Source organism: Anabrus simplex, chromosome 1 (genome assembly GCF_040414725.1).
Source record: "Anabrus simplex isolate iqAnaSimp1 chromosome 1, ASM4041472v1, whole genome shotgun sequence".
Taxonomy (NCBI): domain Eukaryota; kingdom Metazoa; phylum Arthropoda; class Insecta; order Orthoptera; family Tettigoniidae; genus Anabrus; species Anabrus simplex.
The window spans coordinates 158,800,577-158,825,791 of NC_090265.1; the positions used below are offsets into that span (position 1 = coordinate 158,800,577).

The window sequence follows — 25,215 nt, forward strand, 5'->3', positions numbered from 1 at the left end:
CTGAATTACTACACGCTGAATTCATCACCAGTAGGCTACTTGACTTGTAGCTTATTTCGCGAACAAGTCGCAGGGTCTGCTTAGAAAATCAGAAACTTGTGTCAGGATGGCCGAGAGGTCTGACGCGCTGCGTTCAGGTCGCAGTCCACTTCAGTGGGCGTGGGCTCGAACCCCAATTCTGACATAGCTTTCTTTCTTGGATACCGGGAACTCAATTATACCACTCTGAATTCATCACCAATACTTGACTTGTATCTTATTACGCGAAAAAGTCGTTGGGTCTGCTTAGAGAAAGCGGAGAGCAACAACTGCCCTAGTCAGGAAGGCCGAGCGGTCTTAGACGCTGCCTTCAGGTCGCAGTCCACATTTGTGAGCGTGCGTTCCAATCCCACTTTTTTTCTTGGATACCGGAAACTGAATTACTACACGCTGAATTCATCACCAGTAGGCTACTTGACTTGTAGCTCATTTCGCTAACAAGTCGTGGGGTCTGCTTAGAGAAAGTGGAGAGAAAGAGAAACTTGTGTCTGGATGGCCGCCCGGTCAAAGGCGTTGCGTTCAGGTCGCAGTCCACTTCTATGGGCGTGGGTTCGAATCCCACATATGACATAGATTTTTTTCTTGGATACCGGAAACTCAATTACTCCACTCTGAATTCATCACCAATACTTGACTTGTAGCGTATTACGTGACCAAGTCGTTGGGTCTGCTTAGAGAAAGCGGAGACCAACAACTGCCGTAGTCAGGAAGGTCGAGGCAACATTTGGTCCGTGCGTTCCAATCCCATTTCTGACATGGCTAATTTCCTTGGACACCGGAAACTGAATTACTACACGCTGAATTCATCACCAGTAGGCTACTTGACTTGTAGCTCATTTCGCGAACAAGTCGTAGGGTCTGCTTAGAGAAAGTGGAGAGCAAGAGAAACTTGTGTCTGGATGGCCGCCCGGTCTAAGGCGCTGCGTTCAGGTCGCAGTCCACATCTGCGGGCGTGGATTCGAATCCTACTTCTGACATAGCTTTTTTTCTTGGATACCGGAAACTCAATTACTCCACTCTGAATTCATCACCAATACTTGACTTGTAGCTAATTACGAGAAAAATCGTTGGGTCTGCTTGGAGAAAGCGGAGAGCAACAACTGCCGTAGTCAGGAAGGCCGAGCGGTCTTAGACGCTGCCTTCAGGTCGCAGACCACATCTGTGAGCGTGCGTTCCAATCCCACTTTTTTCCTTGGATACCGGAAACTGAATTACTAAACGCTGAATTCATCACCAGTAGGCTACTTGACTTGTAGCTTATTTCGCGAACAAGTCGTAGGGTCTGCTTAGAGAAAGTGGAGAGAAGGAGAAACTTGTGTCTGGATGGCCGCCCGGTCTAAGGCGTTGCGTTCAGGTCGCAGTCCACTTCTGTGGGCGTGGGTTCGAATCCCACCTATGACATAGATTTTTTTCTTGGATACCGGAAACTCAATTACTCCACACTGAATTCATCACCAATACTTGACTTGTAGCGTATTACGTGACCAAGTCGTTGGGTCTGCTTAGAGAAAGCGGAGAGCAACAACTGCCGTAGTCAGGAAGGCCGAGCGGTCTTCGACGCTGCCTTCAGGTCGCAGTCCACATCTGTGAGCGTGCGTTCCAATCCTACTTTTTTTCTTGGATACCGGAAACTGAATTACTACACGCTGAATTCAACACCAGTAGGCTACTTGACTTGTAGCTTATTTCGCGAACAAGTCGTAGGGTCTGCTTAGAGAACCTGGAGAGTAACAGAAACGTGTGTCAGGATGGCCGAGCGGTCTAAGGCGCTGCGTTCAGGTCGCAGTCCACTTCTGTGGGCGTGGGTTCGAATCGCACTTCTGACATAGCTTTTTTTCTTGGATACCGGAAACTCAATTATACCACTCTGAATTCATCACCAATACTTGACTTCTAGCTTATTACGCGAAAAAGTCGTTGGGTCTGCTTAGAGAAAGCGGAGAGCAACAACTGCCCTAGTCAGGAAGGCCGAGCGGTCTTCGACGCTGCCTTCAGGTCGCAGGCAACATTTCGACCGTGCGTTCCAATCCCACTTCTGACATGACTTTTTTTCTTGGACACCGGAAACTGAATTACTACACGCTGAATTCATCACAAGTAGGCTACCTGACTTGTAGCTTATTTCGCGAACAAGTCGTAGGGTCTGCTTACAGAAAGTGGAGAGAAACGGAAACATGTGTCAGGATGGCCGACCGGTCTAAGGCGCTGCGTTCAGGTCGCAGTCCACTTCTGTGGGCGTGGGTTCGAATCCCACTACTGACATGGCTTTTTTTTCTTGGACACCGGAAACTGAATTACTACACGCTGAATTCGTCACCAGTAGGTTACATAACTTGTAGCTTATTTCGCGAAACAAGTCGTAGGGTCTGCTTAGAGAAAGTGGAGAGAAGCAAAATCGTGTGTCAGGATGGCCGATCGGTCTAAGGCGCTGCGTTCAGGTCGCAGTCCACTTCGGTGGGCGTGGGTACGAATCCCACTTCTCACATACCTTTTTTTCTTGGATACCGGAAACTCAATTACTCCACTCTGAATTCATGACCAATAAAGAACTTGTAGCTTATTACCCGAAAAAGTCGTTGGGTCTGCTTGGAGAAAGCGCAGAGCAACAACTGCCGTAGTCAGGAAGGCCGAGCGGTCTTAGACGCTGCCTTCAGGTCGCAGAACACATATGTGAGCGTGCGTTCCAATCGCACTTTTTTTCTTGGATAGCGGAAACTGAATTACTACACGCTGAATTCATCACCAGATGGCTACTTGACTTGTAGCTTATTTCGCGAACAAGTCGTTGGGTCTGCTTAGATAAAGTGGAGAGAAACAGACACGTGTGTCAGGATGGCCGAGCAGTCTAAGGCGCTGCGTTCGTGTCGCAGTCCACTTCTATGGGCGTGGGTTCGAATCCCACTTCTGACATGGCTTTTTTTCTTGGATACCGGAAACTCAATTACTCCACTCTGAATTCATCACCAATACTTGACTTGTAGCGTAATACGCGAACAAGTCTTTGGGTTCTTAGAGAAAGCGGAGAGCAACAACTGCCCTAGTCAGGAAGGCCGAGCGGTCTTTGATCCTGCCTTCAGGTCGCAGGCAACATTTGGACCGTGCGTTCCAATCCCACTTCTGACATGGCTATTTTTCTTGGACACCGGAAACTGAATTACTACACGCTGAATTCATCACCAGATGGCTACTTGACTTCTAGCTTATTTCGCGAACAAGTCGTAGGGTCTGCTTAGAGAAAGTGGAGAGAAACAGAAACGTGTGTCAGGATGGCCGAGCGGTCTAAGGCGCTGCGTTCAGGTCGCAGTCCACTTCTGTGGGCGTGGGTTCGAATCCCACTTCTGACATAGCTTTCTTTCTTGGATACCGGAAACTCAATTACTCCACTCTGAATTCATCACAAATACTCGACTTGTAGCTTATTACGCGAAAAAGTCGTTAGGACTGCTTGGAGAAAGCGGAGAGCAACAACTGCCCTAGTCAGGAAGGCCGATCGGTCTTAGACGCTGCCTTCAGGTCTCAGTCCACATCTGTGAGCGTGCGTTCCAATCCCACTTTTTTTCTTGGATACCGGAAACTGAATTACTACACGCTGAATTCATCACCAGTAGGCTACATGACTTGTAGCTTATTTCGCGAACAAATCGTAGGGTCTGCTTAGAGAAAGTGGAGAGAAACAGAATCGTGTGTCAGGATGGCCGAGCGGTCTAAGGCGCTGCGTTCAGGTCGCAGTCCACTTCTGTGGGCGTGGGTTCGAATCCCACTTCTGACATAGCTTTTTTTCTTGGATACCGGAAACTCAATTACTTCACTCTGAATTCATCACCAAACCTTGACTTGTAGCGTATTACGCTAACAAGTCGTTGGGTCTGCTTAGAGAAAGCGGAGAGCAACAACTGCCGTAGTCAGGAAGGCTGAGCGGTCTTAGACGCTGCCTTCAGGTGGCAGACCACATCTGTGAGCGTGCGTTCCAATCCCACTTTTTCTCTTGGATACCGGAAACTGAATTACTACACGCTGAGTTCATCACCAGTTGGCTACTTGACTTGTAGCTTATTTCGCGAACAAGTCGTAGGGTCTGCTTAGAGAAAGTAGAGAGCAACGGAAACGTGTGTCATGATGGCCGAGCGGTCTAAGGCGCTGCGTTCAGGTCGCAGTCCACCTCTGTGGGCGTGGGTTCGAATCCCACTTCTGGCATAGCTTTTTTTCTTGGATACCGGAAACTCAATTACTCCACTCTGAATTCATCACCAATACGTGACTTGTAGCGTATTACGCGAACAAGTCGTTGGGTCTGCTTAGAGAAAGCGGAGGGCAACAACTGCCGTAGTCAGGAAGGCCGAGCGGTCTTAGACGCTGCCGTCAGGTCGCTGCAACATTTGGACCGTGCGTTCCAATCCCACTTCTGACATGGTTTTTTTTCTTGGACACCGGAAACTGAATTACTACACGCTGAATTCATCACCAGTAGGCTACTTGACTTGTAGCTTATTTCGCGAACAAGTCGCAGGGTCTGCTTAGAGAATCAGAAACTTGTGTCAGCATGGCCGAGAGGTCTGACGCGCTGCGTTCAGGTCGCAGTCCTCTTCAGTGGGCGTGGGCTCGAACCCCAATTCTGACATAGCTTTTTTTCTTGGATACCGGGAACTCAATTATACCACTCTGAATTCATCACCAATACTTGACTTGTAGCTTATTACGCGAAAAAGTCGTTGGTCTGCTTAGGGAAAGCGGAGAGCAACAACTGCCCTAGTCAGGAAGGCCGAGCGGTCTTCGACGCTGCCTTCAGGTCGCAGTTAACATTTCGACCGTGCGTTCCAATCCCACTTCTGACATGGCTATTTTTCTTGGACACCGGAAACTGAATTACTACACGCTGAATTCATCACCAGATGGCTACTTGACTTCTAGCTTATTTCGCGAACAAGTCGTAGGGTCTGCTTAGAGAAAGTGGAGAGAAACAGAAAATTGTGTCAGGATGGCCGAGCGGTCTAAGGCGCTGCACTCAGGTCGCAGTCCACTTCTGTGGGCGTGGGTTCGAATCCCGTTTCTGACATAGCTTTCTTTCTTGGATACCGGAAACTCAATTACTCCACTCTGAATCCATCACCAATACTTGACTTGTAGCTTATTACGCGATAAAGTCGTTGGGTCTGCTTAGAGAAAGCGGAGAGCAACAACTGCCCTAGTCAGGAAGGCCGATCGGTCTTAGACGCTGCCTTCAGGTCTCAGTCCACATCTGTGAGCGTGCGTTCCAATCCCACTTTTTTTCTTGGATACCGGAAACTGAATTACTACACGCTGAATTCATCACCAGTAGGCTACTTGACTTGTAGCTTATTTCGCGAACAAATCGTAGGGTCTGCTTAGAGAAAGTGGAGAGAAACAGAATCGTGTGTCAGGATGGCCGAGCGGTCTAAGGCGCTGCGTTCAGGTCGCAGTCCACTTCTGTGGGCGTGGGTTCGAATCCCACTTCTGACATAGCTTTCTTTCTTGGATACCGGAAACTCAATTACTCCACTCTGAATTCATCACCAAACCTTGACTTGTAGCGTATTACGCTAACAAGTCGTTGGGTCTGCTTAGAGAAAGCGGAGAGCAACAACTGCCGTAGTCAGGAAGGCTGAGAGGTCTTAGACGCTGCCTTCAGGTGGCAGACCACATCTGTGAGCGTGCGTTCCAATCCCACTTTTTCTCTTGGATACCGGAAACTGAATTACTACACGCTGAGTTCATCACCAGTTGGCCACTTGACTTGTAGCTTATTTCGCGAACAAATCGTAGGGTCTGCTTAGAGAAAGTGGAGAGAAACAGAATCGTGTGTCAGGATGGCCGAGCGGTCTAAGGCGCTGCGTTCAGGTCGCAGTCCACTTCTGTGGGCGTGGGTTCGAATCCCACTACTGACATGGCTTTTTTTTCTTGGACACCGGAAACTGAATTACTACACGCTGAATTCGTCACCAGTAGGTTACTTGACTTGTAGCTTATTTCGCGAAACAAGTCGTAGGGTCTGCTTAGAGAAAGTGGAGAGAAGCAAAATCGTGTGTCAGGATGGCCGATCGGTCTATGGCGCAGCGTTCAGGTCGCAGTCCACTTCTGTGGGCGTGGGTACGAATCCCACTTCTGACATAGCTTTTTTTCTTGGATACCGGAAACTCAATTACTCCACTCTGAATTCATCACCAATAAAGAACTTGTAGCTTATTACCCGAAAAAGTCGTTGGGTCTGCTTGGAGAAAGCGGAGAGCAACAACTGCCGTAGTCAGGAAGGACGAGCGGTCTTAGACGCTGCCTTCAGGTCGCAGAACACATCTGTGAGCGTGCGTTCCAATCGCACTTTTTTTCTTGGATAGCGGAAACTGAATTACTACACGCTGAATTCATCACCAGTGGGCTACTTGACTTGTAGCTTATTTCGCGAACAAGTCGTAGGGTCTGCTTAGATAAAGTGGAGGGAAACAGAAACGTGTGTCAGGATGGCCGAGCAGTCTAAGGCGCTGCGTTCGTGTCGCAGTCCACTTCTATGGGCGTGGGTTCGAATCCCACTTCTGACATGGCTTTTTTTCTTGGATACCGGAAACTCAATTACTCCACTCTGAATTCATCACCAATACTTGACTTGTAGCGTAATACGCGAACAAGTCTTTGGGTCTGCTTAGAGAAAGCGGAGAGCAACAACTGCCCTAGTCAGGAAGGCCGAGCGGTCTTTGATCCTGCCTTCAGGTCGCAGGCAACATTTGGACCGTGCGTTCCAATCCCACTTCTGACATGGCTATTTTTCTTGGACACCGGAAACTGAATTACTACACGCTGAATTCATCACCAGATGGCTACTTGACTTCTAGCTTATTTCGCGAACAAGTCGTAGGGTCTGCTTAGAGAAAGTGGAGAGAAACAGAAACGTGTGTCAGGATGGCCGAGCGGTCTAAGGCGCTGCACTCAGGTCGCAGTCCACTTCTGTGGGCGTGGGTTCGAATCCCGCTTCTGGCATAGCTTTCTTTCTTGGATACCGGAAACTCAATTACTCCACTCTGAATTCATCACCAATACTTGACTTGTAGCTTATTACGCGATAAAGTCGTTGGGTCTGCTTAGAGAAAGCGGAGAGCAACAACTGCCCTAGTCAGGAAGGCCGATCGGTCTTAGACGCTGCCTTCAGGTCTCAGTCCACATCTGTGAGCGTGCGTTCCAATCCCACTTTTTTTCTTGGATACCGGAAACTGAATTACAACACGCTGAATTCATCACCAGTAGGCTACTTGACTTGTAGCTTATTTCGCGAACAAATCGTAGGGTCTGCTTAGAGAAAGTGGAGAGAAACAGAATCGTGTGTCAGGATGGCCGAGCGGTCTAAGGCGCTGCGTTCAGGTCGCAGTCCACTTCTGTGGGCGTGGGTTCGAATCCCGCTTCTGACATAGCTTTCTTTCTTGGATACCGGAAACTCAATTACTCCACTCTGAATTCATCACCAAACCTTGACTTGTAGCGTATTACGCTAACGAGTCGTTGGGTCTGCTTAGAGAAAGCGGAGAGCAACAACTGCCGTAGTCAGGAAGGCTGAGCGGTCTTAGACGCTGCCTTCAGGTGGCAGACCACATCTGTGAGCGTGCGTTCCAATCCCACTTTTTCTCTTGGATACCGGAAACTGAATGACTACACGCTGAGTTCATCACCAGTTGGCTACTTGACTTGTAGCTTATTTCGCGAACGAGTCGTAGGGTCAGCTTAGAGAAAGTAGAGAGCAACGGAAACGTGTGTCAGGATGGCCGAGCGGTCTAAGGCGCTGCGTTCAGGTCGCAGTCCACCTCTGTGGGCATGGGTTCGAATCCTACTTCTGACATAGCTTTTTTTCTTCGATACCGGAAACTCAATTACTCCACTCTGTATTCATCACCATTACGTGACTTGTAGCGTATTACGCGAACAAGACGTTGGGTCTGCTTAGAGAAAGCGGAGAGCAACAACTGCCGTAGTCAGGAAGGCCGAGCGGTCTTAGACGCTGCCGTCAGGTCGCTGCAACTTTTGGACCGTGCGTTCCAATCCCACTTCTGACATGGTTTTTTTTCTTGGACACCGGAAACTGAATTACTACACGCTGAATTCATCACCAGTAGGCTACTTGACTTGTAGCTTATTTCGCGAACAAGTCGCAGGGTCTGCTTAGAGAATCAGAAACTTGTGTCAGGATGGCCGAGAGGTCTGGCGCGCTGCGTTCAGGTCGCAGTCCACTTCAGTGGGCGTGGGCTCGAACCCCAATTCTGACATAGCTTTTTTTCTTGGATACCGGGAACTCAATTATACCACTCTGAATTCATCACCAATACTTGACTTGTATCTTATTTCGCGAACAAGTCGTAGGGTCTGCTTAGAGAAAGTGGAGAGTAGGAGAAACTTGTGTCTGGATGGCCGCCCGGTCTAAGGCGTTGCGTTCAGGTCGCAGTCCACTTCTGTGGGCGTGGGTTCGAATCCCACCTATGACATAGATTTTTTTCTTGGATACCGGAAACTCAATTACTCCACACTGAATTCATCACCAATACTTGACTTGTAGCGTATTACGTGACCAAGTCGTTGGGTCTGCTTAGAGAAAGCGGAGAGCAACAACTGCCCTAGTCAGGAAGGCCGAGCGGTCTTCGACGCTGCCTTCAGGTCGCAGGCAACATTTCGACCGTGCGTTCCAATCCCACTTCTGACATGACTTTTTTTCTTGGACACCGGAAACTGAATTACTACACGCTGAATTCATCACAAGTAGGCTACTTGACTTGTAGCTTATTTCGCGAACAAGTCGTAGGGTCTGCTTACAGAAAGTGGAGAGAAACAGAAACATGTGTCAGGATGGCCGACCGGTCTAAGGCGCTGCGTTCAGGTCGCAGTCCAGTTCTGTGGGCGTGGGTTCGAATCCCACTACTGACATGGCTTTTTTTCTTGGACACCGGAAACTGAATTACTACACGCTGAATTCGTCACCAGTAGGTTACTTAACTTGTAGCTTATTTCGCGAAACAAGTCGTAGGGTCTGCTTAGAGAAAGTGGAGAGAAGCAAAATCGTGTGTCAGGATGGCCGATCGGTCTAAGGCGCTGCGTTCAGGTCGCAGTATACTTCTGTGGGCGTGGGTACGAATCCCACTTCTCACATAGCTTTTTTTCTTGGATACCGGAAACTCAATTACTCCACTCTGAATTCATCACCAATAAAGAACTTGTAGCTTATTACCCGAAAAAGTCGTTGGGTCTGCTTGGAGAAAGCGCAGAGCAACAACTGCCGTAGTCAGGAAGGCCGAGCGGTCTTAGACGCTGCCTTCAGGTCGCAGAACACATCTGTGAGCGTGCGTTCCAATCGCACTTTTTTTCTTGGATAGCGGAAACTGAATTACTACACGCTGAATTCATCACCAGATGGCTACTTGACTTGTAGCTTATTTCGCGAACAAGTCGTAGGGTCTGCTTAGATAAAGTGGAGAGAAACAGAAACGGGTGTCAGGATGGCCGAGCAGTCTAAGGCGCTGCGTTCGTGTCGCAGTCCACTTCTATGGGCGTGGGTTCGAATCCCACTTCTGACATGGCTTTTTTTCTTGGATACGGAAACTCAATTACTCCACTCTGAATTCATCACCAATACTTGACTTGTAGCGTAATACGCGAACAAGTCTTTGGGTTCTTAGAGAAAGCGGAGAGCAACAACTGCCCTAGTCAGGAAGGCCGAGCGGTCTTTGATCCTGCCTTCAGGTCGCAGGCAACATTTGGACCGTGCGTTCCAATCCCACTTCTGACATGGCTATTTTTCTTGGACACCGGAAACTGAATTACTACACGCTGAATTCATCACCAGATGGCTACTTGACTTCTAGCTTATTTCGCGAACAAGTCGTAGGGTCTGCTTAGAGAAAGTGGAGAGAAACAGAAACGTGTGTCAGGATGGCCGAGCGGTCTAAGGCGCTGCGTTCAGGTCGCAGTCCACTTCTGTGGGCGTGGGTTCGAATCCCACTTCTGACATAGCTTTCTTTCTTGGATACCGGAAACTCAATTACTCCACTCTGAATTCATCACCAATACTTGACTTGTAGCTTATTACGCGAAAAATTCGTTGGGTCTGCTTAGAGAAAGCGGAGAGCAACAACTGCCCTAGTCAGGAAGGCCGATCGGTCTTAGACGCTGCCTTCAGGTCTCAGTCCACATCTGTGAGCGTGCGTTCCAATCCCACGTTTTTTCTTGGATACCGGAAACTGAATTACTACACGCTGAATTCATCACCAGTAGGCTACTTGACTTGTAGCTTATTTCGCGAACAAATCGTAGGGTCTGCTTAGAGAAAGTGGAGAGAAACAGAATCGTGTGTCAGGATGGCCGAGCGGTCTAAGGCGCTGCGTTCAGGTCGCAGTCCACTTCTGTGGGCGTGGGTTCGAATCCCACTTCTGACATAGCTTTTTTTCTTGGATACCGGAAACTCAATTACTCCACTCTGAATTCATCACCAAACCTTGACTTGTAGCGTATTACGCTAACAAGTCGTTGGGTCTGCTTAGAGAAAGCGGAGAGCAACAACTGCCGTAGTCAGGAAGGCTGAGCGGTCTTAGACGCTGCCTTCAGGTGGCAGACCACATCTGTGAGCGTGCGGTCCAATCCCACTTTTTCTCTTGGATACCGGAATCTGAATTACTACACGCTGAGTTCATCACCAGTTGGCTACTTGACTTGTAGCTTATTTCGCGAACAAGTCGTAGGGTCTGCTTAGAGAAAGTAGAGAGCAACGGAAACGTGTGTCAGGATGGCCGAGCGGTCTAAGGCGCTGCGTTCAGGTCGCAGTCCACCTCTGTGGGCGTGGGTTCGAATCCCACTTCTGACATAGCTTTTTTTCTTGGATACCTGAAACTCAATTACTCCACTCTGAATTCATCACCAATACGTGACTTGTAGCGTATTACGCGAACAAGTCGTTGGGTCTGCTCAGAGAAAGCGGAGGGCAACAACTGCCGTAGTCAGGAAGGCCGAGCGGTCTTAGACGCTGCCGTCAGGTCGCTGCAACATTTGGACCGTGCGTTCCAATCCCACTTCTGACATGGTTTTTTTTCTTGGACACCGGAAACTGAATTACTACACGCTGAATTCATCACCAGTAGGCTACTTGACTTGTAGCTTATTTCGCGAACAAGTCGCAGGGTCTGCTTAGAGAATCAGAAACTTGTGTCAGGATGGCCGAGAGGTCTGACGCGCTGCGTTCAGGTCGCAGTCCTCTTCAGTGGGCGTGGGCTCGAACCCCAATTCTGACATAGCTTTTTTTCTTGGATACCGGGAACTCAATTATACCACTCTGAATTCATAACCAATACTTGACTTGTAGCTTATTACGCGAAAAAGTCGTTGGGTCTGCTTAGAGAAAGCGGAGAGCAACAACTGCCCTAGTCAGGAAGGCCGAGCGGTCTTCGACGCTGCCTTCAGGTCGCAGGCAACATTTCGACCGTGCGTTCCAATCCCACTTCTGACATGACTTTTTTTCTTGGACACCGGAAACTGAATTACTACACGCTGAATTCGTCACCAGTAGGTTACTTGACTTGTAGCTTATTTCGCGAAACAAGTCGTAGGGTCTGCTTAGAGAAAGTGGAGAGAAGCAAAATCGTGTGTCAGGATGGCCGATCGGTCTAAGGCGCTGCGTTCAGGTCGCAGTCCACTTTTGTGGGCGTGGGTACGAATCCCACTTCTGACATAGCTTTTTTTCTTGGATACCGGAAACTCAATTACTCCACTCTGAATTCATCACCAATAAAGAACTTGTAGCTTATTACCCGAAAAAGTCGTTGGGTCTGCTTGGAGAAAGCGGAGAGCAACAACTGCCGTAGTCAGGAAGGACGAGCGGTCTTAGACGCTGTCTTCAGGTCGCAGAACACATCTGTGAGCGTGCGTTCCAATCGCACTTTTTTTCTTGGATAGCGGAAACTGAATTACTACACGCTGAATTCATCACCAGTAGGCTACTTGACTTGTAGCTTATTTCGCGAACAAGTCGTAGGGTCTGCTTAGATAAAGTGGAGAGAAACAGAAACGTGTGTCAGGATGGCCGAGCAGTCTAAGGCGCTGCTTTCGTGTCGCAGTCCACTTCTATGGGCGTGGGTTCGAATCCCACTTCTGACATGGCTTTTTTCTTGGATACCGGAAACTCAATTACTCCACTCTGAATTCATCACCAAACATTGACTTGTAGCGTATTACGCTAACAAGTCGTTGGGTCTGCTTAGAGAAAGCGGAGAGCAACAACTGCCGTAGTCAGGAAGGCTGAGCGGTCTTAGACGCTGCCTTCAGGTGGCAGACCACATCTGTGAGCGTGCGTTCCAATCCCACTTTTTCTCTTGGATACCGGAAACTGAATTACTACACGCTGAGTTCATCACCAGTTGGCTACTTGACTTGTAGCTTATTTCGCGAACGAGACGTAGGGTCTGCTTAGAGAAAGTAGAGAGCAACGGAAACGTGTGTCAGGATGGCCGAGCGGTCTAAGGCGCTGCGTTCAGGTCGCAGTCCACCTCTGTGGGCGTGGGTTCGAATCCCACTTCTGACATAGCTTTTTTTCTTCGATACCGGAAACTCAATTACTCCACTCTGAATTCATCACCATTACGTGACTTGTAGCGTATTACGCGAACAAGACGTTGGGTCTGCTTAGAGAAAGCGGAGAGCAACAACTGCCGTAGTCAGGAAGGCCGAGCGGTCTTAGACGCTGCCGTCAGGTCGCTGCAACTTTTGGACCGTGCGTTCCAATCCCACTTCTGACATGGTTTTTTTTCTTGGACACCGGAAACTGAATTACTACACGCTGAATTCATCACCAGTAGGCTACTTGACTTGTAGCTTATTTCGCGAACAAGTCGCACGGTCTGCTTAGAGAATCAGAAACTTGTGTCAGGATGGCCGAGAGGTCTGACGCGCTGCGTTCAGGTCGCAGTCCTCTTCAGTGGGCGTGGGCTCGAACCCCAATTCTGACATAGCTTTTTTTCTTGGATACCGGGAACTCAATTATACCACTCTGAATTCATCACCAATACTTGACTTGTATCTTATTACGCGAAAAAGTCGTTGGGTCTGCTTAGAGAAAGCGGAGAGCAACAACTGCCCTAGTCAGGAAGGCCGAGCGGTCTTAGACGCTGCCTTGAGGTCGCAGTCCACATTTGTGAGCGTGCGTTCCAATGCCACTTTTTTCTTGGATACCGGAAACTGAATTACTACACGCTGAATTCATCACCAGTAGGCTACTTGACTTGTAGCTTATTTCGCGATCAAGTCGTAGGGTCTGCTTAGAGAAAGTGGAGAGGAACAGAATCGTGTGTCAGGATGGCCGAGCTGTCTAAAGCGCTGCGTTCAGGTCGCAGTCCACTTGTGTGGGCGTGGGTTCGAATCCCACTTCTGACATAGCTTTTTTTCTTGGATACCGGAAACTCAATTACTCCACTCTGAATTCATCACCAATACTTGACTAGTAGCGTATTACGCGAAAAAATCGTTGGGTCTGCTTAGAGAAAGCGGAGAGCAACAACTGCCGTAGTCAGGAAGGCCGAGAGGTCTTAGACGCTGCCTTCAGGTCGGAGACCACATCTGTGAGCGTGCGTTCCAATCCCACTTTTTTTCTTGGATACCGGACACTGAATTACTACACGCTGAATTCATCACCAGTAGGCTACTTGACTTGTAGCTCATTTCGCGAACAAGTCGTAGGGTCTCCTTAGAGAAAGTGGAGAGAAAGGGAAACTTGTGTCTGGATGGCCGCCCGGTCTAAGGCGTTGCGTTCATGTCGCAGTCCACTTCTATGGGCGTGGGTTCGAATGCCACCTATGACACAGATTTTTTTCTTGGATACCGGAAACTCAATTACTCCACTCTGAATTCATCACCAATACTTGACTTGTAGCGAAATTACGTGACCAAGTCGTTGGGTCTGCTTAGAGAAAGCGGAGAGCAACAACTGCCGTAGTCAGGAAGGCCGAGGCAACATTTGGACCGTGCGTTCCAATCCCATTTCTGACATGGCTATTTTTCTTGGACACCGGAAACTGAATTACTACACGCTGAATTCATCACCAGTAGGCTACTTGACTTGTAGCTTATTTCGCGAACAAGTCGTAGGGTCTGCTTAGAGAAACTGGAGAGGAACAGAAACGTGTGTCAGGATGGCCGAGCGGTCTAAGGCGCTGCGTTCAGGTCGCAGTCCCCTTCTGTGGGCGTGGGTTCGAATCGCACTTCTGACATAGCTTTTTTTCTTGGACACCGGAAACTCAATTACTCCACACTGAATTCATCACCAATATTGACTTGTAGCTTATTACGCGAAAAAGTCGTTGGGTCTGCTTAGAGAAAGCGGAGAGCAACAACTGCCCTAGTCAGGAAGGCCGAACGGTCTTCGACGCTGCCTTCAGGTCGCAGGCAACATTTGGACCGTGCGTTCCAATCCCACTTCTGACATGACTTTTTTTCTTGGACACCGGAAACTGAATTACTACACGCTGAATTCACCACAAGTAGGCTACTTGACTTGTAGCTTATTTCGCGAACAAGTCGTAGGGTCTGCTTACAGAAAGTGGAGAGATACAGAAACATGTGTCAGGATGGCCGACCGGTCTAAGGCGCTGCGTTGAGGTCGCAGTCCACTTCTGTGGGCGTGGGTTCGAATCCCACTTCAGACATGGCTTTTTTTCTTGGACACCGGAAACTGAATTACTACACGCTGAATTCGGCACCAGTAGGTTACTTGACTTGTAGCTTATTTCGCGAAACAAGTCGTAGGGTCTGCTTAGAGAAAGTGGAGAGAAACAGAATCGTGTGTCAGGATGGCCGAGCGGTCTAAGGCGCTGCGTTCAAGTCGCAGTCCACTTCTGTGGGCGTGGGTTCGAATCCCACTTCTGACATAGCTTTTTTTCTTGGATACCGGAAACTCAATTACTCCACTCTGAATTCATCACCAATACTTGACTTGTAGCTTATTACCCGAAAAAGTCGTTGGGTCTGCTTGGAGAAAGCGCAGAGCAACAACTGCCGTAGTCAGGAAGGCCGAGCGGTCTTAGACGCTGCCTTCAGGTCGCAGACCACATCTGTGAGCGTGCGTTCCAATCGCACTTTTTTTCTTGGATAGCGGAATCTGAATTACTACACGCTGAATTCATCACCAGTAGGCTACTTGACTTGTAGCTTATTTCGCGAACAAGTCGTAGGGTCTGCTTAGAGAAAGTGGAGAGCAACAGAAGCTTGTGTCAGGATGTCCGAGCAGTGTAAGGCGCTGCGTTCGTGTCGCAGTCCACTTCTATGGGCGTGGGTTCGAATCCCACTTCTGACATGGCCTTTTTTCTTGGATACCGGAAACTCAATTACCCCACTCTGAATTCATCACCAATACTTGACTTGTAGCGTATTACGCGAACAAGTCGTTGGGTCTGCTTATAGAAAGCGGAGAGCAACAAGTGCCCTAGTCAGGAAGGCCGAGCGGTCTTAGACGCTGCCTTCAGGTCTCAGTCCACATCTGTGAGCGTGCGTTCCAATCCCACTTTTTTTCTTGGATACCGGAAACTGAATTACTACACGCTGAATTCATCACCAGTAGGCTACTTGACTTGTAGCTTATTTCGCGAACAAATCGTAGGGTCTGCTTAGAGAAAGTGGAGAGAAACGGAATCGTGTGTCTGGATGGCCGAGAGGTCTAAGGCGCTGCGTTCAGGTCGCAGTCCACTTCTGTGGGCGTGGGTTCGAATCCAACTTCTGACATAGCTTTTTTTCTTTGATACCGGAAACTCAATTACTCCACTCTGAATTCATCACCAAACCTTGACTTGTAGCTTATTTCGCGAACAATTCGTAGGGTCTGCTTAGAGAAAGTAGAGAGCAACGGAAACGTGTGTCAGGATGTCCGAGCAGTGTAAGGCGCTGCGTTCGTGTCGCAGTCCACTTCTATGGGCGTGGGTTCGAATCCCACTTCTGACATGGCCTTTTTTCTTGGATACCGGAAACTCAATTACTCCACTCTGAATTCATCACCAATACTTGACTTGTAGCGTATTACGCGAACGAGTCGTTGGGTCTGCTTAGAGAAAGCGGAGAGCAACAACTGCCGTAGTCAGGAAGGCCGAGTGGTCTTAGACGCTGCCGTCAGGTCGCTGCAACTTTTGGACCGTGCGTTCCAATCCCACTTCTGACATGGTTTTTGTTCTTGGACACCGGAAACTGAATTACTACACGCTGAATTCATCACCAGTAGGCTACTTGACTTGTAGCTTATTTCGCGAACAAGTCGCAGGGTCTGCTTAGAGAATCAGAAACTTGTGTCAGGATGGCCGAAAGGTCTGACGCGCTGCGTTCAGGTCGCAGTCCACTTCATTGGGCGTGGGCTCGAACCCCAATTCTGACATCGCTTTTTTCCTTGGATACCGGAAACTCAATTACTCCATTCTGAATTCATCACCAATACTCGACTTGTAGCTTATTACGCGAGAAAGTCGTTGGGTCTGCTTGGAGAAAGCGGAGAGCAACAACTACCGTAGTCAAGAAGGCCGAGCGGTCTTAGACGCTGCCTTCAGGTCGCAGACCACATCTGTGAGCGTGCGTTCCTATCCCACTTTTTTTCTTGGATACCGGAAACTGAATTACTACACGCTGAATTCATCACCAGTAGGCCACTTGACTTGTAGCTTATTTCGCGAACAAGTCGTAGGGTCTGCTTAGAGAATGTGGAGAGAAACAGAAACGTGTGCCAGGATGGCCGAGCCGTCTAAGGCGCTGCGTTCAGATCGCAGTCCACTTCTATGGGCGTGGGTTCGAATCCCACCTATGACATACATTTTTTTCTTGGATACCGGAAACTCAATTACTCCACACTGAATTCATCACCAGTACTTGACTTGTAGCGTATTACGCGAACAAGTCGTTGGGTCTGCTTAGAAAAAGCGGAGAGCAACAACTGCCCTAGTCAGGAAGGCCGAGCGGTCTTAGACCCTGCCTTCAGGTCGCAGGCAACATTTGGACCGTGCGTTCCAATCCCATTTCTGACATTGCTATTTTTCTTGGACACCGGAGACTGAATTACTACACGCTGAATTCATCAACAGTAGGCTACTTGACTTGTAGCTTATTTCGCGAACAAGTCGTAGGGTCTGCTTAGAGAAAGTGGAGAGAAACAGATACGTGTGTCAGGATGGCCGAGCGGTCTAAGGCGCTGCGTTCAGGTCGCAGTCCACATTATTGTGAGCGTGCGTTCCAATCCCACTTTTTTTCTTGGATACCGGAAACTGAATTACTACACGCTGAATTCATCACCAGTAGGCTACTTGACTTGTAGCTTATTTCGCGAACAAGTCGTAGGGTCTGCTTAGAGAAAGTGGAGAGAAACAGAATCGTGTGTCAGGATGGCCGAGCGGTCTAAGGCGCTGCGTTCAGGTCGCAGTCCACTTCTGTGGGCGTGGGTTCGAATCCCACTTCTGACATAGCTTTTTTTCTTGGATACCGGAAACTCAATAACTCCACTCTGAATTCATCACCAATACTTGACTAGTAGCGTATTACGCGAAAAAGTCGTTGGGTCTGCTTAGAGAAAGCGGAGAGCAACAAGTGCCCTAGTCAGGAAGGCCGAGCGGTCTTAGACGCTGCCTTCAGGTCTCAGTCCACATCTGTGAGCGTGCGTTCCAATCCCACTTTTTTTCTTGGATACCGGAAACTGAATTACTACACGCTGAATTCATCACCAGTAGGCTACTTGACTTGTAGCTTATTTCGCGAACAAATCGTAGGGTCTGCTTAGAGAAAGTGGAGAGAAACGGAATCGTGTGTCAGGATGGCCGAGAGGTCTAAGGCGCTGCGTTCAGGTCGCAGTCCACTTCTGTGGGCGTGGGTTCGAATCCCACTTCTGACATAGCTTTTTTTCTTTGATACCGGAAACTCAATTACTCCACTCTGAATTCATCACCAAACCTTGACTTGTAGCTTATTTCGCGAACAATTCGTAGGGTCTGCTTAGAGAAAGTAGAGAGCAACGGAAACGTGTGTCAGGATGTCCGAGCAGTGTAAGGCGCTGCGTTCGTGTCGCAGTCCACTTCTATGGGCGTGGGTTCGAATCCCGCTTCTGACATGGCCTTTTTTCTTGGATACCGGAAACTCAATTACTCCACTCTGAATTCATCACCAATACTTGACTTGTAGCGTATTACGCGAACGAGTCGTTGCGTCTGCTTAGAGAAAGCGGAGAGCAACAACTGCCGTAGTCAGGAAGGCCGAGCGGTCTTAGACGCTGCCGTCAGGTCGCTGCAACTTTTGGACCGTGCGTTCCAATCCCACTTCTGACATGGTTTTTGTTCTTGGACACCGGAAACTGAATTACTACACGCTGAATTCATCACCAGTAGGCTACTTGACTTGTAGCTTATTTCGCGAACAAGTCGCAGGGTCTGCTTAGAGAATCAGAAACTTGTGTCAGGATGGCCGAAAGGTCTGACGCGCTGCGTTCAGGTCGCAGTCCACTTCATTGGGCGTGGGCTCGAACCCCTATTCTGACATAGCTTTTTTTCTTGGATACCGGAAACTCAATTACTCCATTCTGAATTCATCACCAATACTCGACTTGTAGCTTATTACGCGAGAAAGTCGTTGGGTCTGCTTGGAGAAAGCGGAGAGCAACAACTACCGTAGTCAAGAAGGCCGAGCGGTCTTAGACGCTGCCTTCAGGTCGCAGACCACATCTGTGAGCGTGCGTTCCTATCCCACTTTTTTTCTTGGATACCGGAAACTGAATTACTACACGCTGAATTCATCACCAGTAGGCCACTTGACTTGTAGCTTATTTCGCGAACAAGTCGTAGGGTCTGCTTAGAGAATGTGGAGAGAAACAGAAACGTGTGCCAGGATGGCCGAGCCGTCTAAGGCGCTGCGTTCAGATCGCAGTCCACTTCTATGGGCGTGGGTTCGAATCCCACCTATGACATACATTTTTTTCTTGGATACCGGAAACTCAATTACTCCACACTGAATTCATCACCAGTACTTGACTTGTAGCGTATTACGCGAACAAGTCGTTGGGTCTGCTTAGAAAAAGCGGAGAGCAACAACTGCCCTAGTCAGGAAGGCCGAGCGGTCTTAGACCCTGCCTTCAGGTCGCAGGCAACATTTGGACCGTGCGTTCCAATCCCATTTCTGACATGGCTATTTTTCTTGGACACCGGAGACTGAATTACTACACGCTGAATTCATCAACAGTAGGCTACTTGACTTGTAGCTTATTTCGCGAACAAGTCGTAGGGTCTGCTTAGAGAAAGTGGAGAGAAACAGATACGTGTGTCAGGATGGCCGAGCGGTCTAAGGCGCTGCGTTCAGGTCGCAGTCCACATTATTGTGAGCGTGCGTTCCAATCCCACTTTTTTTCTTGGATACCGGAAACTGAATTACTACACGCTGAATTCATCACCAGTAGGCTACTTGACTTGTAGCTTATTTCGCGAACAAGTCGTAGGGTCTGCTTAGAGAAAGTGGAGAGAAACAGAATCGTGTGTCAGGATGGCCGAGCGGTCTAAGGCGCTGCGTTCAGGTCGCAGTCCACTTCTGTGGGCGTGGGTTCGAATCCCACTTCTGACATAGCTTTTTTTCTTGGATACCGGAAACTCAATAACTCCACTCTGAATTCATCACCAATACTTGACTAGTAGCGTATTACGCGAAAAAGTCGTTGGGTCTGCTTAGAGAAAGCGGAGAGCAACAACTGCCGTAGTCAGGAAGGCCGAGAGGTCTTAGACGCTGCCTTCAGGTCGGAGACCACATCTGTGAGCGTGCGTTCCAATCCCACTTTTTTTCTTGGATACCGGACACTGAATTACTACACGCTGAATTCATCACCAGTAGGCTACTTGACTTGTAGCTTATTTCGCGAACAAGTCGTAGGGTCTGCTTAGAGAAAGTGGAGAGCAAGAGAAGCTTGTGTCAGGATGGCCGAGCTGTCTAAGGCGCTGCGTTCAGGTCGCAGTCCACTTCTGTGGGCGTTCGTTCGAATTCCACTTCTGACATGGCTGTTTTACTTGGACACCGGAAACTCAATTACTCCACTCTGAATTCATCACGAATACTTGACTTGTAGCGTATTACGCGAACAAGTCGTTGGGTCTGCTTAGAGAAAGCGGAGAGCAACAACTGCCGTAGTCAGGAAGGCCGAGCGGTCTTAGACGCTGCCTTCAGGTCGGAGACCACATCTGTGAGCGTACGTTCCAATCCCACTTTTTTTCTTGGATACCGGACACTGAATTACTAAACGCTGAATTCATCACCAGTAGGCTACTTGACTTGTAGCTCATTTCGCGAACAAGTCGTAGGGTCTGCTTAGAGAAAGTGGAGAGAAAGAGAAACTTGTGTCTGGATGGCCGCCAGGTCTAAGGCGTTGCGTTCAGGTCGCAGTCCACTTCTATGGGCGTGGGTTCGAATCCCACCTATGACATAGATTTTTTTCTTGGATACCGGAAACTCAATTACTCCACTCTGAATTCATCACCAATACTTGACTTGTAGCGTATTACGTGACCAAGTCGTTGGGTCTGCTTAGAGAAAGCGGAGAGCAACAACTGCCGTAGTCAGGAAGGCCGAGGCAACATTTGGACCGTGCGTTCCAATCCCATTTCTGACATGGCTATTTTTCTTGGACACCGGAAACTGAATTTCTACACGCTGAATTCATCACCAGTAGGCTACTTGACTTGTAGCATATTTCGCGAACAAGTCGTAGGGTCGGCTTAGAGAAACTGGAGAGAAACAGAAACGTGTGTCAGGATGGCCGAGCGGTCTAAGGCGCTGCGTTCAGGTCGCAGTCCACTTATGTGGGCGTGTGTTCGAATCGCACTTCTGACGTAGCTTTTTTTCTTGGATACCGGAAACTCAATTACTCCACACTGAATTCATCACCAATACTTGACTTGTAGCTTATTACGCGAAAAAGTCGTTGGGTCTGCTTAGAGAAAGCGGAGAGCAACAACTGCCCTAGTCATGAAGGCCGAGCGGTCTTCGACGCTGCCTTCAGGTCGCAGTCCACATCTGTGAGCGTGCGTTCCAATGCCACTTTTTTCTTGGATACCGGAAACTGAATTACTACACGCTGAATTCATCACCAGTAGGCTACTTGACTTGTAGCTTATTTCGCGAACAAGTCGTAGGGTCTGCTTAGAGAAACTGGAGAGGAACAGAAACGTGTGTCAGGATGGCCGAGCGGTCTAAAGCGCTGCGTTCAGGTCGCAGTCCACTTCTGTGGGCGTGGGTTCGAATCGCACTTCTGACATGGCTTTTTTTCTTGGACACCGGAAACTGAATTACTACACGCTGAATTCGTCACCAGTAGGTTACTTGTAGCTTATTTCGCGAAACAAGTCGTAGGGTCTGCTTAGAGAATGTGGAGAGAAACAAAATCGTGTGTCAGGATGGCCGAGCGGTCTAAGGCGCTGCGTTCAGGTCGCAGTCCACTTCTGTGGGCGTGGGTTCGAATCCCACTTCTGACATAGCTTTTTTTCTTGGATACCGGAAACTCAATTACTCCACTCTGAATTCATCACCAATATTGACTTGTAGCTTATTACGCGAAAAAGTCGTTGGGTCTGCTTAGAGAAAGCGGAGAGCAACAACTGCCGTAGTCAGGAAGGCCGAGCGGTCTTCGACGCTGCCTTCCGGTCGCAGGCAACATTTGGACCGTGCGTTCCAATCCCACTTCTGACATGACTTTTTTTCTTGGACACCGGGAACTGAATTACTACACGCTGAATTCATCACAAGTAGGCTACTTGACTTGTAGCTTATTTCGCGAACAAGTCGTAGGGTCTGCTTACAGAAAGTGGAGAGAAACAGAAACATGTGTCAGGATGGCCGACCGGTCTAAGGCGCTGCGTTCAGGTCGCAGTCCACTTCTGTGGGCGTGGGTTCGAATCCCACTTCTGACATGGCTTTTTTTCTTGGACACCGGAAACTGAATTACTACACGCTGAATTCGTCACCAGTAGGTTACTTGACTTGTAGCTTATTTCGCGAAACAAGTCGTAGGGTCTGCTTAGAGAAAGTGGAGAGAAACAAAATCGTGTGTCAGGATGGCCGAGCGGTCTAAGGCGCTGCGTTCAGGTCGCAGTCCACTTCTGTGGGCGTGGGTTCGAATCCCACTTCTGACATAGATTTTTTTCTTGGATACCGGAAACTCAATTACTACACGCTGAATTCATCACCAGTACTTGACTTGTAGCTTATTGCGCGAAAAAGTCGTTGGGTCTGCTTAGAGAAAGCGGAGAGCAACGACAACAAAAGCGAGGATCGGCGAGCGGTCCATGGCGCTGCGTTTAGGTTGTAGTCCACTTCTGTGGGCGTATAATCTTGCAAATCACGAAACAATCATGACTACATAATGCCAACATTCAAGATTAACAGTAACTGTAAGACGTCGTATCGACAGTAGGGCCGCTAAACTGTACGGTTAGTGACACTGAATCAAAGCCAACTGTTAGAAAATATAAATCATTACCCTCACTATTAGCAGGGGAGAATGAGTGTATGAGCTTACATGGCAGTGACTATGACAGTGTTTGCACTGGGCCGGGCGAAGTGACTACCTTGAGTCAGCGCTCAACACGATGCACGCTCTCCCCCCTAGTTTCATAAAATGATTAACAAACGGTATAATGTATTGGGGTCCGCCTATGTGGTGTAGTGGTTAGTGTGATTAGCTGCCACCCCCGGAGGCCCGGGTTCGATGCCACGAAATTTGAAAAGAGCTACGAGGGCTGGAACGGGGTCCATTCAGCCTCGGGAGGTCAACTGAGTAGAGGTGAGTTCGATTCCTACCTCAGCCATCCGTAGTTTCCCACTTCTCTTCCAGGCAAATGCCGGGACGGTACCTAACTTAAGGCCACGGCAGCTTCCTTCCCTCTTCCTCTTCTATCCCTTCCAATCTTCCCATCCCCCCGCAAGGCCCCTGTTGAGCATAGCAGGTGAGGCTGCCTGGCCGGGGTACTGGCATCCTCCCTAGTTGTATCCCCAGACCCAGACTCTGAAGCTCCATTACACTGCCCTTGAAGCGGTGGAGACGAAATCCCTCGCTGAGCCCGAGTTAGAAGCCAACCCTGGAGGGTAAACAGATTAAGAAGATAATATATTGGACCATACTTTTTGCATTACTATCCTCCTTACCTTATCCCCAGTCATCCTCCCCCCCCCCCCCCCGTGCGTTTTGCATTGTATATCATTGCGAATAAACACTTACTCACTCCACGATATTTCAGGAACCACCAAACCGATCAGAATTAAATAATAATAATAATAATACTAATAATAATAATAATAATAATAATAATAATAATAATAATAATGATAAAAAATGAAAATCCACACCCTGTTTCCAGTCAGAATGTCCGGGTACATGGCTAAATGGTTAGTGTGTTGGCCTTTGGTCATAGGGGTCCCGGGTTTGTTTCCCGGCAGGGTCGGGAATTTTAACCATAATTGGTTAATTTCGCTTGCACGGGGACTGCGTGTATGGGTCATCTTCATCATCATTTCATCCTCATGACGACACGCAGGTCGCCTACGGCTGTAAAATCGAAAGCCCTGCATCTGGTGAGCCGAACTTGACCTCGGACACTCCCGGCACTAAAAGCCATACACCATTTCATTTCATTTACGAATGGAATGAATGAAGCCCCATCTAGCGGCGAGGATAGGAATTGTGCCGGCTGCCGAAGCCTATCGCACTCCTCTGGGGCAATGATTAATGAATGAAAGATGAAATTAAATGTTGTAGAGCGTTGTTGGAATGAAAGTTGACAGAAAAAACCGGAGTACCCGGAGAAAAACCTGTCCCGCCTCCGCTTTGTCCAGCACAAATCGCACATAGAGTGACCGGGATTTGAACCACGGATCCCAGCGGTGAGAGGCAGGCGCGCTGCCGCCTGAGCCACGGAAGCTCAATATTAATAATAATAATAATAATAATAATAATAATAATAATAATAATAATAATAATAATAATAATAATAATAATAATAATAATTTCGTGTGGCTATTTCTAGCCGAGTGCAGCCCTTGTGAGGCAGACCCTCCGATGAGGGTGGGCGGCATCTGCCATGTGTAGGTAACTGCGTGTTATTGTGGTGGAAGATAGCGTTATCTGTGGTGTGTGAGTTGCAGAGTGTTGGGGACGGCACAAACACCCAGCCCCCGGGCCATTGGAATTAACCAATGAAGGTTAAAATCCCCGACCCGGCCGGGAATCGAACCCGGGACCTTCTGAACCGAAGGCCAGTACGCTGACCATTCAGCCAACGAGTCGGACATAATAATAATAATAATAATAATAATAATAATAATAATAATAATAATAATAATAATAATAATAATAATAATAATAATAATAATAATAATAATAATAATAATTCATGTCCTCGTCCCGATGTGGTGGAGCTCTTCTCAGACATATCCCTCAAAGCAGGTATGCTGCAGGCCATTCTGGCAGAGACCCTGGTTCGGTTCCCAGTACAGCCAGAAATTTAAGATTGGCAGGAGTGCTGGTAAGAGGTTGAAGATACATGCAGCTCACCTCCATTGGGTGTGTGCCTGAAAAGAGCTGCACCACCTCGGGGCGAGGACACGAGTTTACTTTATTCAATCATCTTAGGTTTCTTCGCTACTGATGTCACATTACTTCTGGAAATGCTAATTTCATATCATACTCACTGCACTTCTTTTCAAACACCAAGATATTTGATTGCAGATAAAAAAATATTGAACTGGACATATTTTCGACTTTTGTTTGTCTAATCCGGGATAGTCCGCCTCTGTGGTGTAGTGGTTAGCGTGATTAGCTGCCACCCCCAGAGGTCCGGGTTCGATTCCCGGCTCTGCCACGAAAATTTGAAAAGTGGTACGAGGGCTGGTACGAGGGCTGGAACGGGGTCCACTCAGCCTCGGGAGGTCAACTGAGTAGAGGTGGGTACGATTCCCACCTCAGCCATCCTGGAAGTGGTTTTCCGTGGTTTCCCACTTCTCCTCCAGGCGAATGCCAGGATGGTACCTAACTTAAGGCCACGGCCGCTTCCTTCCCTCTTCCTTGTCTATCCCTTCCACTCTTCCCATCCCTTCACAAGGCCCCTGTTCAGCATAGCAGGTGAGGCCGCCTGGGCGAGGTACTGGTCATTCTCCCCAGTTGTATCC

At 48.5% G+C, this 25,215-nt stretch overlaps 1 protein-coding gene and 32 non-coding genes across 34 annotated transcripts in view; all 33 read left to right on the forward strand.

The window, feature by feature from the left end:
• LOC136863372 (uncharacterized) overlaps positions 1-25,215 on the forward strand; it is a 444,827-nt gene that overhangs the window by 168,789 nt on the left and 250,823 nt on the right. The gene's annotated exons all lie outside the window — the stretch shown is intronic.
• On the forward strand, positions 1,782-1,865 carry TRNAL-CAG (transfer RNA leucine (anticodon CAG)). The gene has a single exon. It is a non-coding gene; the product is annotated as a tRNA-Leu (tRNA).
• TRNAL-CAG (transfer RNA leucine (anticodon CAG)) lies at positions 2,218-2,301 on the forward strand. Its single transcript has one exon. It is a non-coding gene; the product is annotated as a tRNA-Leu (tRNA).
• Positions 2,866-2,949, forward strand: TRNAT-CGU (transfer RNA leucine (anticodon CAG)). Its single transcript has one exon. It is a non-coding gene; the product is annotated as a tRNA-Thr (tRNA).
• TRNAL-CAG (transfer RNA leucine (anticodon CAG)) lies at positions 3,300-3,383 on the forward strand. The gene has a single exon. It is a non-coding gene; the product is annotated as a tRNA-Leu (tRNA).
• Positions 3,725-3,808, forward strand: TRNAL-CAG (transfer RNA leucine (anticodon CAG)). The gene has a single exon. It is a non-coding gene; the product is annotated as a tRNA-Leu (tRNA).
• On the forward strand, positions 4,150-4,233 carry TRNAL-CAG (transfer RNA leucine (anticodon CAG)). The gene has a single exon. It is a non-coding gene; the product is annotated as a tRNA-Leu (tRNA).
• TRNAL-CAG (transfer RNA leucine (anticodon CAG)) lies at positions 5,009-5,092 on the forward strand. The gene has a single exon. It is a non-coding gene; the product is annotated as a tRNA-Leu (tRNA).
• Positions 5,434-5,517, forward strand: TRNAL-CAG (transfer RNA leucine (anticodon CAG)). Its single transcript has one exon. It is a non-coding gene; the product is annotated as a tRNA-Leu (tRNA).
• TRNAL-CAG (transfer RNA leucine (anticodon CAG)) lies at positions 5,859-5,942 on the forward strand. The gene has a single exon. It is a non-coding gene; the product is annotated as a tRNA-Leu (tRNA).
• TRNAT-CGU (transfer RNA threonine (anticodon CGU)) lies at positions 6,507-6,590 on the forward strand. Its single transcript has one exon. It is a non-coding gene; the product is annotated as a tRNA-Thr (tRNA).
• Positions 6,943-7,026, forward strand: TRNAL-CAG (transfer RNA leucine (anticodon CAG)). Its single transcript has one exon. It is a non-coding gene; the product is annotated as a tRNA-Leu (tRNA).
• TRNAL-CAG (transfer RNA leucine (anticodon CAG)) lies at positions 7,368-7,451 on the forward strand. Its single transcript has one exon. It is a non-coding gene; the product is annotated as a tRNA-Leu (tRNA).
• TRNAL-CAG (transfer RNA leucine (anticodon CAG)) lies at positions 7,793-7,876 on the forward strand. Its single transcript has one exon. It is a non-coding gene; the product is annotated as a tRNA-Leu (tRNA).
• On the forward strand, positions 9,516-9,599 carry TRNAT-CGU (transfer RNA threonine (anticodon CGU)). The gene has a single exon. It is a non-coding gene; the product is annotated as a tRNA-Thr (tRNA).
• TRNAL-CAG (transfer RNA leucine (anticodon CAG)) lies at positions 9,949-10,032 on the forward strand. Its single transcript has one exon. It is a non-coding gene; the product is annotated as a tRNA-Leu (tRNA).
• Positions 10,374-10,457, forward strand: TRNAL-CAG (transfer RNA leucine (anticodon CAG)). The gene has a single exon. It is a non-coding gene; the product is annotated as a tRNA-Leu (tRNA).
• TRNAL-CAG (transfer RNA leucine (anticodon CAG)) lies at positions 10,799-10,882 on the forward strand. Its single transcript has one exon. It is a non-coding gene; the product is annotated as a tRNA-Leu (tRNA).
• Positions 11,660-11,743, forward strand: TRNAL-CAG (transfer RNA leucine (anticodon CAG)). Its single transcript has one exon. It is a non-coding gene; the product is annotated as a tRNA-Leu (tRNA).
• TRNAL-CAG (transfer RNA leucine (anticodon CAG)) lies at positions 12,509-12,592 on the forward strand. Its single transcript has one exon. It is a non-coding gene; the product is annotated as a tRNA-Leu (tRNA).
• TRNAL-CAG (transfer RNA leucine (anticodon CAG)) lies at positions 13,357-13,440 on the forward strand. Its single transcript has one exon. It is a non-coding gene; the product is annotated as a tRNA-Leu (tRNA).
• On the forward strand, positions 14,190-14,273 carry TRNAL-CAG (transfer RNA leucine (anticodon CAG)). Its single transcript has one exon. It is a non-coding gene; the product is annotated as a tRNA-Leu (tRNA).
• TRNAL-GAG (transfer RNA leucine (anticodon GAG)) lies at positions 14,625-14,708 on the forward strand. The gene has a single exon. It is a non-coding gene; the product is annotated as a tRNA-Leu (tRNA).
• Positions 14,847-14,930, forward strand: TRNAL-CAA (transfer RNA leucine (anticodon CAA)). Its single transcript has one exon. It is a non-coding gene; the product is annotated as a tRNA-Leu (tRNA).
• TRNAL-CAG (transfer RNA leucine (anticodon CAG)) lies at positions 15,697-15,780 on the forward strand. The gene has a single exon. It is a non-coding gene; the product is annotated as a tRNA-Leu (tRNA).
• On the forward strand, positions 17,409-17,492 carry TRNAL-CAG (transfer RNA leucine (anticodon CAG)). The gene has a single exon. It is a non-coding gene; the product is annotated as a tRNA-Leu (tRNA).
• TRNAL-CAG (transfer RNA leucine (anticodon CAG)) lies at positions 17,834-17,917 on the forward strand. Its single transcript has one exon. It is a non-coding gene; the product is annotated as a tRNA-Leu (tRNA).
• Positions 19,546-19,629, forward strand: TRNAL-CAG (transfer RNA leucine (anticodon CAG)). Its single transcript has one exon. It is a non-coding gene; the product is annotated as a tRNA-Leu (tRNA).
• On the forward strand, positions 20,803-20,886 carry TRNAL-CAG (transfer RNA leucine (anticodon CAG)). Its single transcript has one exon. It is a non-coding gene; the product is annotated as a tRNA-Leu (tRNA).
• Positions 21,227-21,310, forward strand: TRNAL-CAG (transfer RNA leucine (anticodon CAG)). The gene has a single exon. It is a non-coding gene; the product is annotated as a tRNA-Leu (tRNA).
• On the forward strand, positions 21,444-21,527 carry TRNAL-CAG (transfer RNA leucine (anticodon CAG)). The gene has a single exon. It is a non-coding gene; the product is annotated as a tRNA-Leu (tRNA).
• Positions 21,879-21,962, forward strand: TRNAL-CAG (transfer RNA leucine (anticodon CAG)). The gene has a single exon. It is a non-coding gene; the product is annotated as a tRNA-Leu (tRNA).
• Positions 22,101-22,184, forward strand: TRNAL-CAG (transfer RNA leucine (anticodon CAG)). The gene has a single exon. It is a non-coding gene; the product is annotated as a tRNA-Leu (tRNA).